The sequence below is a fragment of the Pseudoliparis swirei genome, chromosome 19 (assembly GCF_029220125.1).
Source record: "Pseudoliparis swirei isolate HS2019 ecotype Mariana Trench chromosome 19, NWPU_hadal_v1, whole genome shotgun sequence".
Lineage (NCBI taxonomy): Eukaryota > Metazoa > Chordata > Actinopteri > Perciformes > Liparidae > Pseudoliparis > Pseudoliparis swirei.
In genome coordinates, this window is record NC_079406.1 from 3648512 (window position 1) to 3661650 (window position 13139).

General features: G+C 42.8%; 1 protein-coding gene across 2 annotated transcripts in view; it reads left to right on the forward strand.

Annotated features, from left to right (window-relative positions):
* The window catches only part of tenm1 (teneurin transmembrane protein 1), a 233911-nt gene that overhangs the window by 22120 nt on the left and 198652 nt on the right, over positions 1-13139 (forward strand). The window lies entirely within an intron of this gene.

Sequence of the window (13139 nt, forward strand, 5' to 3'; positions counted from 1 at the left end):
GGAGGGAGGAGGGCGGCGGGATCTGGAGCATGCACAAAGACGCAAAGTCCAGTTCCGAATCGAATTCAGAGTTACATGCCGCGAGAGTCGAATTATCAACTGGATCGGACCGAGCTATCCAGGGGTGTTAATCGGACCGAAGTCGGACCGCACATAGTCCGACTGAGGTGTTTACATGAAACGGATTATTCGATTTCAGTCCGACTAAGCCAATAATTCGATTGCATGTAACCGCACTGAGTGTTGTGCCATTGAAGGAGTTGGATACGGCTGCTCGTGTGACTATATTTCAGTGACATTGTAAAGCCGCGTTCACACCTTAACTCACGTGAGTTTACTCGCTTGAACATTTGTGGCTTTTTGCTTCATTTGCACCTTAGAGGGGGCGGGGCTTATCTCCATGGAAACAGTTATCATTTCCTTCATCCACCGTGAAGAACTAACCACTAGTTCTACTTTATCCTTGTTGAGGACATCCCACAAACGTCTGAACATCTAACACCCTCGTGTTTGGGTTCATAACATTAATATCATATATATATTTATATATATATTTATACATGACATCACCCGTAGGCTCACAGCTCGGTGACCTTCACCTCTACGTCTGAATGTCTCTTTCAGCTCCACTAGAGCAGCAGTTAGATTCACCAACGGAGGAGCAGCTCGACGCCGATTGGCTGTCGCGACTCGGCGTCGGGCGAATTATTTGGCAAAAACGAGGAATTTGCGTCACTCGCATCGCCCGAGTCGATGTGTCCTTGAGGAAAACACTTAACCCTGAATTGCTTCCTGTAGCTATGTCTACGGTGTGTGAATGTAACACGATCGTAAGTTACTTTGGATAAAAGCGTCAGCTAAATGACATGTAATGTAACATTTTCCCATCGCGCAATTTGCGTCACTCGCATCTTTCTGCGAAAATTCCCTTCCATCACAACCACTCGTCTGTACAGTGACTTTGCTCATGAGATCCCCTCACGCGAAAAATTTGCAACGCGTTTGTTGTGAACGCAGCTTCACTCTTTTCAAGGTTTAAGTTACATGGCTGAAACTTTACTTTTTTTTAAACTAAAGCCAACGCTTAAGTTTCTCACCCTTTGAAAGCTCTTTGATGTGGCCAAAAAAAAAGAACGTGCTATTGGTTATTTAGCCTCTGAAGTGAGCTCGTATTGGAGGTGAACCTGGGGTCGACTGGGGATTGAGCCTGAGGAAAATCCGGGGGACGAATATCGGCTGCATATGGCGAGGAAGGGATTGAATATCCATCGGAAGCTGTGGCAGATTTTTGGTTTACGGCTCGGAGGAAAAAGGAATTGTGGGGCGTCTACACTACCTCAACCTTGTAAAAACAACCTACTTTTTTAGGTTTCTCCTCGAAATAACACACCAAAACTAAAAAGAGTGTATCTCTGCAAACACATAGGCTATTTTAATAATGTTGGTGTTAAAATAAAGGCAACACATGTGAGCCTTTGATCAGATGTGTATATATTAGGATATATGTTACTGGTTAAGAGTAAATAAAGATGAAACACAGCAAAAATAGAAGTTTCAGGTTTGCTTAGGAAATAGAAAAAGCACTTTCTGGATGATTATCTCTTGGAAGGATGCAGAGCTAAGGTTTAAAATAACTCAGATAATAGCACAACATGTGAAGAGTCTCACTGCAAAGTTTGACTGTGAAAAAGTGAAGCAGAAAAAATGTTAGAGAGTTTTTAGTAAAGAGAATTTAGGCGAGGTCTCCAAAATGGGCACTTGGGGACCTTGGAGCACCCTCTGTGCCATTTGAATTTTCTCATGGAGCAAACAATATATTTCACTTGAATATTATTTATGCTGTTCAAAACATCCAAATACAGCAGTGTTTGGCTTTACAGCCTGAGGGCGGCAGACAAACCGCCTCTGCGGGAGGACTATAGCCCACGGGGAAGGAAGAAGCTGAGAGGCAGGGGGTGTAGACATGGGGGCCAAACTAGAGAAGAGGCTGGGAGGATGCCAGCGATCTGTCTTGCACCACTGGGCTGGTGCTTGGCTCCCCGCAGATGGAGAGTTAGTTAGTGGTGCACACAAACAAAGACGGAGCTCTCCAACCCCCCCCCCCCCTCCCCCCCTCCTCAAGGGCACTGTCTGTTTACGTGCTGCAAAAAAAATAAGAAAGGTGGAACGTATTCAGTGGCTGAGAAAAGAAAGGGAAGGGTGATGGAGAAAGACAGAGAGATAGAGGGAGGCGGGAAGAGCAAAAGAATGCTAATGAGAATTGAGAGAATTGAAATGGTAATGTAATGGTATAATTAGACTGGAATAAAAGGGGACGAGTGGTTGAGGGTAAAACAGGTGACGGAGTCGCTGGTTTTTGGAGTGAGCGTTGGAGAAAAGATGGCGGAAGAGGGAAGAGCGAGACGGGTCGAGGAGAGGGATCAGCGAGCCGTGTGGAATCAGAGAGTTTAGGATGTGCTTGTTTGTGTTTGGGAGGCACCCAGGGGTGCTGTTTAATGGCAGCCGAATTGGACACAGGAGTGAGCCCGGTGCAAAAATCACGAGATGGAAGAGCAAGAGCGAGCGAGTGGGAGCGCCGGCGGCTTTGCACAGCAATCAATTTGCGACGGCTGTGTGCGTACGGACCAAAGTTATTACCATTTGAGATGAGGGACTCCATCTTTATCCAGGGTCAGAGTGAAAGCCGCAAAGGGAAGGGAGGGGGGGGGGCAGATGGGCACGCGGCAGAGAGGAAACGGAAGCAAATGAGGACGGATGGGAGTCATGGAAGTGAGAGGAGAGGATTTAAATGTTCAAAGCATTTCGCTTTACTGCTACAATGCGCCAGAAAAGCCGGTTTCATGTGGATTTCACATGTCACATGGAGAGCCTGAGTCCTGTGGCTCTTCAAACCTTGACACAATCTCTCAAGAACATGTTCTTCCTTTCGCTCAAGCTTCAGCACCTCTCTCTCTCTCTCTCTCTCTCTCTCTCTTTCTCTGTGTTTTTTCTCTCGGGTTGGTATCTTTGACTTGCCCACCTTCTTTATTTTTTCTTCTTTTCTCCGACACCCCATTCATACTCCGCCTCTCCCCGTCCATCTCCATCTCACACGTGGCCAGAGGTGCGTGGCGTCCTCTTCATAGGAAATGCATTATGGATGTCATATTTTTCTCCATCGGCACAACAAAAGTCTCGCACGCCCCTGTGTTCCCGGCGATAATGAAAGTTTCAGACACTCGCAAAGAGATGTTGGCGTAAAAAGGGGCTGGAATAAATAAAAAACGTTCCTGCCAAAACGAAAGTGCATTTTAAGTCGGGCCGACCTTGCACTCGCTTTGTCTTCAGAGCTCGCCCCCCCTCCCAAACCCATTAATGATGTCAGCTTCAGACTGGCAGGAATCCTTTTGTTCCTGGTCTGATTGAAGCTGACAAGTCAATTTAGTCGGCGTGTGTGTGTGTGTGTGTGTGTGTGTGTGGGGGGGGGTTGGGGTGGATTTGACTGTGAGAAAAAAAGTGGAGCAAGAGCGACAGATTGAGGCGTAAAAAGAGTGAGAGTTTTGTGTTTGAGGTTTATACAGACGTCTGTCTTTACTCTCTTTCATGTGTGTGTGTGTGTGTTTGTGATGGGATGGCGGGTTGAGAGGGGGGGGGGGGCACATGTCCAACTGTGACACTTCCCCTGGGGGAGGCTGTGGGCGTTCAGACCTGCTGACAAACTCAGGAAAACATCAACACCACGAACTGATGACAGCCCACCGTTAGAACAGAGGAGATCGACAGTGGAAAGACAACATGTGGTTCAGTTGGAGTTTACTGCTGACACACACACACACACACACACACACACATATGCACACGCACACACACAGTCTAAATGGCCAGAATTATATGGACAATCATTGTTGCCACAAAGCACAAAACACATTTTAATGTGATGTCAAGGCATTAAATGTGCTCTACATGATATATTTAAAGTAATAATAGAGGAGAAAACAACTCTCGGCTATGTATGAAATAGTCGTATAGAGTTTGTTTACCTGAGCGGAGATGGAAGTGTTCTCTGATATTCAAGCGTTGGCGCCGTGTGGGCGTTTCAGTGCATGTAAGTGCGTCTGAGCGTGCTCCACTCGCTAGCTAACACCTCTAGTTATGTATGCACTGTTAGCGGTGTTAGCATCGTGAGCTGCACACCGCTGACTCAGCCATCACAGTAATGAGAGATGTTGAGAGGCAAGAGTAATACTAACAATCTCCTAAATAACACCTTTAAGATCTGATTGAGGCTAGCCTAAATTATATACACTACCGTTCAAAAGTTTGGGATCACTTAGAAATGACTTTATTTTTCAAAGAAAAGCACTGTTTCTTCAATAAAGATAACATTAAATCAATCAGAAATACACTCTACATTGTTAATGTGGTAAATGACTATTCTAGGTGGAAACGTCTGGTTTCTAATGAAATATCTCCAGAGGTGTATAGAGGCCCATTTCCATCAACGATCACTCCAGTGTTCTAATGGTACATTGTGTTTGCTAATCGCCTTAGAAGACTAATGTCTGATTAGAAAACCCGTGCAATTATGTTAGCACAGCTGAAAACAGTTATGCTGGTGATATAAGCTATACAACTGGCCTTCCTTTGAGCTTGAAGTTTGAAGAACAAAATTAATATTTCAAATATTAATCATTATTTCTAACCTTGTCAATGTCTTGACTATATTTTATATTCATTTGATAAATAAAAGTGTGATTTTTCATGGAAGACACGAAATTGTCTGGGTGATCCCAAACTTTTGAACGGTAGTGTATATATATATATATATATTACAAAAAATAACTGAAACACATGGGTTATATAGTGTAAACGGTATGGATACACATACAATATTGAAGGAACACAATGACATCTATATATATATATACATATTCACTAAATTAGCTCTTTTGTCTCTTTGTTAAATGTGGAGCCACAGCGAGGAAGACGTTAGCTTGTTAGCTCGTTAGCCTTAAGACTGGAGAGAGGGAGGAACTAGCCCCGCCTCACTAGCTAGCCGTGTCATGTTTGTTTTATTAATATGCGTACAATGTTTAGGTGACGGTTTTTGGTTTAGGTCGGGAAGTTAAGTTGTGTTGGAATGATCTTTTTGGAAACAACACCTTGCCGTCTCCACCGACCTAGCGCCTCCGTGTAGCCTAGCCGCTAGCCGCTAGTCGTCTGGCGACCTCACCGCTAGACTAGCCTAGCTTTGCTGTGCAAATTAGACACACACACACACTCCATTGTACACATGTGTGAGCTTTTTTTTCCATCCTTAAAGCTAAGCTAGGCTAATTGTCTCCTACATAGCATATTTAGCATGTTGACAAGAGACCAGTATTGATGAACTCTCCCGAATAAAGCAAATGAGCTTAATACTCAAAGATGTACAATCTAAATTCTTCATTCGCATGAGCATTGATTGAATTGTACAATAAGTGCTGAGATAAATGCTGAGAGGAAAGGAAGAGGAGGGTTGAGAGAGAGAGAGAGAGAGATGGATAGATTTGGTGTCAGTCTTCTGAATAACTGCAGCGTGGAATCATTTAAAAAAAAATACGACATTAGGTTTATTATCTGGGTTACAACACTTTCCTATAATGAGATGCTAATTAATTGGCCACTTTTTCATTAGTTTAATCAGTTGCAGATTTACTCTTAAGCTTTTGTCTATCTTTTCGGCTTATCTTTTTTCTTTCTCTCTCTCCACTTTCGCGTTTTGACACATTGGCGTGTGGCAGACAGCCTCCTGGTTTTACATGACTGCACTTCTCATACATCTGAAAGGGTTCTCAGGCAACTGCAAACACCAGTCCAATGAAAGGCTCCATCACTCATTACGGGAGATAACTTTCCTTGCGGAAAAAGCAAATCTCTGTGTAATTACCACAGGCCGAGGCAGCACTTGACTCTGATTGGCTGCAGGACGTCCGTTATATATTTATATAATTATTTGTTTTACTAGACAACTCTCTTATAACTGTCTGATCGCGGCGCTAAATTAATACACTCGAAAAAAAGGTTTGAGTGTTCCATTTCCGCCAGTCACTGCAGATAATGGTCGGAAAGAAAATGGGTTTTCAAATTGCCTCAAACATTTATCGTTCCCGAGTTAGCAATCAACCCTTTTGAGAGTAGCGGCGCTGGAAGAAATAACACAGTTCTGTAGGAAATGTAATCCCCCCCTCCACACACACACACACACACACACACTGCATCGAGTCACGTTGGCCCACATCTACTGCGCTGACCGGGCGGTGACACGGTGTTATTGCCCCACACACACAAACACAACACCATATGGTGGCGTGAAACAAGCACTCACATAAAACACGACACGTGTAGAGACGTTTTTATTGGCGTTATTGCCGTTATTCTCTGTTCGGAGGGCCGATAGGAATATTTCAAAGTGGCGACGTTAGCTCAATGAATATTTCACTCAACAGAGCCGTTTGAGTCCCTTGTCACACCATGAATTTATTTACACTCGCCAGCTTGCGTCTGTTGAATTCAATCTGAGCTCATTCCTCAAACTGATTCTCTTTCCAAATATTAATAATTTTTTGTTCATGGGTAAAACATGCATTTTTAAACAGTGGAATTGTCCAAGATGGATGTCACACCAGCCAACAGCTCTTTTTTTTTCTTTTTTAGCTTCTCGATTCTTAAGAGAATTGAATAAATGGGGATTGAACTTTCACGTGAAAGAAGTGTAGTGAAGACATCACGAAAAGTGAGGATGGGAATTCTGATATACGTGCATTTGTTTTTGTGAAAATATAAAAACTATAGAATCAAACAATATACATCAATTTAAATGTACTATAAGCAGTTTTCATGCGGTCATGGACAACCAGGAAAAGTCATGGAATTTTAAAATGGTTATTTCCAGTGCTGGAAAAGTCCCAAACCCCAAAAGTTTTGGAATAGTCATGGACATTTTTTAGATTCATATGTTCATTTACGCAGTTTAATTAAATGATGAACATTTATATAAATATATATTTTTAATCAAAACACTGTCTCTCATTCATCGGTGTCATTTATACTCATGTATATGATTTAACAAAATGTTTGGTCATGGAAATTTGGTTTGAAGTCATGGAAAGGTCATGGAAACCCATGGGTTAACATGTGTATGAATCCTGTATAAAGACGATATAATTAAACTATATACATCATTTTAAATGTACTATAAGCAGGGTTCATGCGGTCATTTCCAGGCCTGGAAAAGTCCTTGAAAAAGATTTAAATCCCAAAGGTTTTTGTAAAAGTCATGGAAATTAGTTGTATCCATATGTTAATTTACGCAGTTTGATTATATATTAAACATTTATATAAATATATATTATTTTAATTAAACTCATTTAAGGTATATACTCGTGTATACACCGAGATTTCACAAAATGTTTGGTCATGGAAATTTGGTTTAAAGTCATGAAAAGGTCATTAAAGGTCATGGAAAGGTCATGGAAACCCATTGGTCAACATGTGTTTGAACCCTGTATAAAGACTATAGAATAAAACAATACACATCATTTAAAATGGACTATAAGTGCTATACAGGAAGTGGCCAGGAGGCTTTTTTTCCTATTTTTTTTCCTCATTATTTTCCATTTCTTCTTATACGCTTAACCAATATGAAGGACAAGCAAAGCGAATGTTCTCCGTCTTGAATGAGAGTGGGAACTCTATAAAAGAGTAACGTACACGCCTGCCAGGTCTGTACTTACCGACTCTAAATGAGGCATATTGCCCCAAAAATAGATCTCTGCCATTAGACCTTCAAATAAAAGTCATTGAGATGATGTTGTTCCCAGTGTAGCTGTTGTCCTTGCCTCGGAAAATAACAGAAGCATGAATGTTACCTTAAACATAAATGTTACACGCCGGCTATAAACCAAGGAGTGGGGGGGGGGGGGCCCGGGGGAAACCGCACAATGTCACCAAAGGGCCCTCGTATCTTTGATAAACACGGGCCATTATTTTTCACATAATGATGTGCCGAAGTTTTTGGAGTCAAGTTTGGCCAAGCTGTGTCGGACTAAGTGTTGCAGAAGGTTAGCAAAGGGCGTCGAGACAAAAGGGTTCGGAAGCGTGCTTGGAAGAAGTGACCTTAAGGTTTAATGAGCGAGCGTCCAGCGCGGGGAAAGACAAAGCGAGGGCGCCGACAACACAGGAAGACGGAGAGGCTCGCCGGCGAGCGGAGACAATAGACGAGATCTGAGAGCTTTAGCTTTGAAACGGTGTAAGAAGGCAACATCAAAGGAGGAGAGATTTCTGACTCGGCGTAAGAGGGGAAACTCATTTAGCAGAAAACAGCCTTTAAAAATACGTTTTGTCAATTTCTATATATTTTAAACTGACTATGGGGTTAAAATAATTCTATAAATCAGGCTATGAATGATATATGAACGGACCCTTCGAAGTATAGATAAGAATGAAACTAAACAGTTTAGTGCTACTGAAGAAGAGATTTCTTTCTTAGAAATAACTAATTTTGAAAAACTGACAATTAAAAATATGTCTTGTCAATTTCTATAAATTCTGAACTGACTATGGGATTACAATGTTCTATAAATCAGGCTATGAATGATATAGTATAGATAAGAATGAAACTAAACAGTTTAGTGCTACTGAAGAAGAGATTTCTTTCTTAGAAATAACTAATTTTGAAAAACTGACAATTAAAAATATGTTTTGTCAATTTCTATACATTCTGAACTGACTATGGGATTACAATGTTCTATAAATCAGGCTATGAATGATATAGTATAGATAAGAATGAAACTATAAAGTTTGGTGCTACTGAAGTAGAGATTTCCGTCTTAGAAATAACTAATTTTGAGAAACTGACAATTAAAGATATGTTTTGTCAATTTCTATACATTTTGAACTAACTACGGGGTTTAAATAACACATAATTTGAACATTGGATTGTCAATGTTCTTCGTTGACATATTAGAGCCGTAAGTTTTTAATTGAGGGCGTTTTGGATATATCTTCGTCAATTTTTCAGCATTTTGTTGGAATAAAATGTTCTATATGAACCGACCCTTCGGACTATAGATGAGAATGAAACTAAACAATTTAGTGCTACTGAAGTAGAGATTTATTTCTTAGAAATAACACATTTTGAGAAACTGACCATTACAAATATGTTTTGTCAATTACTAGATATTTTGAACTGACTACGGGGTTAAAAAAACACGTAATTTGAACATTGGATGGTCGATGTTTTTGTTGACATATTTTTAATTTTTAATTGAGGGCGTTTCGGATATATCTTTGTAAATTTGACTACACGGTTAACATTTAAAAAATGTAACTAATATACATCACCATGAAACTTCCTCATTTGATTACTGATATTAAGACAACATATTTGAACATTGTATTGTCAAAGTTCTTATTTTATTTTGTTGACATATTAAATTCTATGTTTTTTTACTGAGGGCGTTTTGGATATATCTTTGTATCACTACATAAATCAGAAAATACTTTTTTTTCGGCATGCTGTAGGAGTAAAATGTTCTATAAATCAGGCTGTGAATGATATATGAACAGAGCCTTCAGAGTATAGATGGAAATGAAACTAGATATTTGGAGCTACTGAAGTAGAAACTTCTGGTTCAGAGTCTTAGAAATAACACATTTTCAGAAAACAACTTTTAAAGATATGTTTTGTAAAATGTCAAACATTCTCACGGTGTAAAAGGGTAAAACACAAAACAACAGATATCACAATGAACTTCCCCAGTGTATTAGTTACACTAAGCCAGTATTCATTGTATGACATATGCTTTGAATATTTAATGCTAATTTTGAATGAATTCAGGAGAAATCTGCAGACACAAATACACACACGTTCAAAATACACACCTAAATGTGTATTTTGTATGTTTTCATTCCACCAGTCAGAAACAAGACACGATAAAATAGCAAAATAGCAACAAAATCTCGCCATGTTTTTGCCTGCATCCCTCTCATCGTAGCTAGCATGTGATATGTGCTATGTGTTACGGGTGTGTTCGGTGTGCCGTGTGGATGAACCGATGGAATCTGGTGAAACGGCAACAGGTGTTACACAGAATTAGATGTCAGATGGGAATCAGAATTGCAGGATGTCTCATCCTTCATAATGCAATTCTGAGATTTAATAGGCAATCTGTACTTTTAATGAGATGGCGAGGGAATTAAAAATGTTTCACGTGAGCACCCCCCCCCCCTTCCCCCTCCCTCTCCCCTTTCTCCACTCGTGTCCAATAAGAGCATTTTTAAGCAATGTGAATGAAATAAGTTTTGTGTGTTTTTCCTCCCTCTGATGTCGGAGGGTGTGCGTCTCTCGGGGGGAATTGGGGGAAAACTGCAACACCCTCAGGAATAGAGGGGATTTTCACATGTGTACCAATACAACCGCACACATATGGACACGCACACGAGCCGCGTCCGAGTGTCTTCCTCCCGACTTCCCCCCGTCGTGTTGTGAGTGTCTCGCGGGCGAGCAGAGGTCTAAGTGGCAACGCCAAGCAAACAGCCGCATACTCTAACTTCCCCCTCGCTTCCCCGAGGCCCCCGAGGGGTTTTGCAGGAATGGATTTGTCTATTAGCTCGTAAAGAACATTGCTCAGTGCCATATCGATCATCTGAGCTGTAACGTTTAGGGTCTTTAAGTTGTAGAGTTGATCTAGTGGTACACGGACTCCCCTGGCTATTTTACCAGAGTGAGAGATGATCAACTTAACCCCGGTGCCGCGGTTTGGCCAGAGGAAACGCTATAAACACATCCGCAGGAGCCCGAAAACGTTTTTTATTGAACCGCCCTGTTCGGCCATCCAGCGGAGGCCCGGAGAGACGCCGCGGATCCGCCAGGTGCCTCGTTGTAGCGGCGGTGCAACCGCGTGGTTTCCCTCTTCTCTTTTAATAGCGTCCTCATCACGGAGGTAGTCATGCGGACGGCTGCTCATGACAAGCTGTCAGAATGTTGGACCCCACCCTGTTGTCCTAATGATGGACCTTTACGGCTCACTGAGCCAGAGGACTGGACTGGGGCGCACGTGTGTGTGTGTGTGTGTGTGTGCGTGTACAGCAAAAATAATGGTTCTTAAATGGTTCTTTAGAGGGCTTTGTAGTTCCACGAAGAACCATCACCGACTGAAGAACCATTTTTTTTCATTTGAGGCACCATAATAGGTTGAAGTTACTCTTTCAGGAAATGGTTCTAATAAAGAACCCTGATTTGAAAGGTTCTTTGTGGAACCAAAAATGGTGCCGTAAAGTACAATTTGTTAAGGTTCTTTGAGACACCTTCATAGGTTCTTTGAAGAACTATTCAAGGAAATGGTTCTTTAAAGAACCTTGGTTTGAAAGGTTCTTCGTGGAACTAAAAATGGTCCCTTAAAAAAATCATTTTTAAGGTTCTTTGAGACACCTTCATAGGTTATTTGAAGAACTCTTGAAGGAAATGGTTCTTTAAGAACCCTGGTTTGAAAGGTTCTTTGTGGAACCAGAAATGGTTCTTCTATGGCATCACTCTGAAGAACCATTTTCGGTTCCAGATGGCACCTTCATTTTTCTGAGTGTGAAAGAAGAGAGAGAGATCATATTCTCTCTCTCTCTCTCTCTCTCTCTCGTCCTCCGTGAAAGCTAACGCCCCTTCTCCATCCTCGTCTCGCTGCCATGGCAACAGTCATCAAATCAGAACATCAACCGCTGCTTTCATCTCCCGCTGTCCGCCGGCGGCCGGCAGCCCGTCTGTGTACGTAAACCGTGCGACCGCAAAACACCACGGAGTCACCGGCGCTCCTCGCCATTTTAATAAGCGGCCAAAACACGGCGCGCAACTCTGCGCCGTCACCGAGGAGGTGAGGGGCGAACACAATTATTATTATTATTATTTTTAATAAACAGTCGAATAAGCTGCAGCTTAAAACAGGTTTTGTTTAGCCCCCCCCCCCCCCCCCCCGGCGCCGAGGAGTATTAAAATGAGAGGAGAGCATCGCGGTGAGTGGCACATGAATAAACTCACAGCGGAAAAGGAACAATAACCCTGAGAGTGGACCGAGAGATTAGCACAAATCAGAGTGTTCTGTACGGGGGGCGGGGGGGGGGGGAGGACAAGGTGCCTGTACTGCATGGACACACACACACACACACACACACACACACACACACACACACACACACTTCAGAGGCCCACACACATGCTCTGTCGTTCTGGGAGGGAGTCGGTGGGATTACTTTTATTACCCCCACCCCCCAAAATATAAGTTCCTCTTGTTTTGTTGAGTTTCCCTGAGGTAGAAGACTCTGGCTTCTCTGAATGGGAACCTAGAAAGCCTCATTTGAACACAGCTGGAGAAAGAAAAAGAGAAGTAAGTCAAATCTGGACCCGTTCGCGCTGCACAATCACACCAGGGAACGGGACTCGCCTGAATAGCGAAAAAAACAAACAAAGGTTCATTGTTAGTCCGACAATCAGAATTATCATCTGAGCCGACGTCGGGATTCGAGCGCGGTTGCCAGGAGCACGTCAGTGATAGTAATGGCAGCGTAGTGGTCGCCCCCCCCCCTCCCCCCCTCGCCATTAACAGCCGCTGCCATTTTAGTTTAAAGGGCTATCTAGGTAGTCAACAAACAAATAGAAAGTACCTGACACTTAAACTTGGGAAACAATCTTGATTCTAAGAGGGGGTTTTTTAGCTTTAAATGGCCGGGGTCAAATTGACCCCGAGGGTAAAAGATGTAAGTACATTTGAAGGTAATTGGAGGGTTAATAGGAATAGCTCCTCCTACGCCGCCGCCGCCGCCGTGGCGCTACTGCCAGGGAAACGTCTGCCACGGCGGCGGCGGCGCCCGTGTTAAGAGGCTGCCTGGCGGCGCCGGTAGTAAAGGCTGTTGTGACATGGCACGGTGCCCTGAGCCTGTCAGACCTCCGGGGTTCTGTACACCAACTGTCATTATCAGCTCCGCCGCCCCTGGCAGCTAAGGGCGGGTAACGGTCCGCTGGGTCTCACCCGACAGCCTGCTGACCGGTACGAGTGCCCCTTGTTTTTTTTCAGGGCGGGGGGCACGCACCCGTTGTTCAGTCGTGTACAGTGCGATTGGTCTGCAGCAAA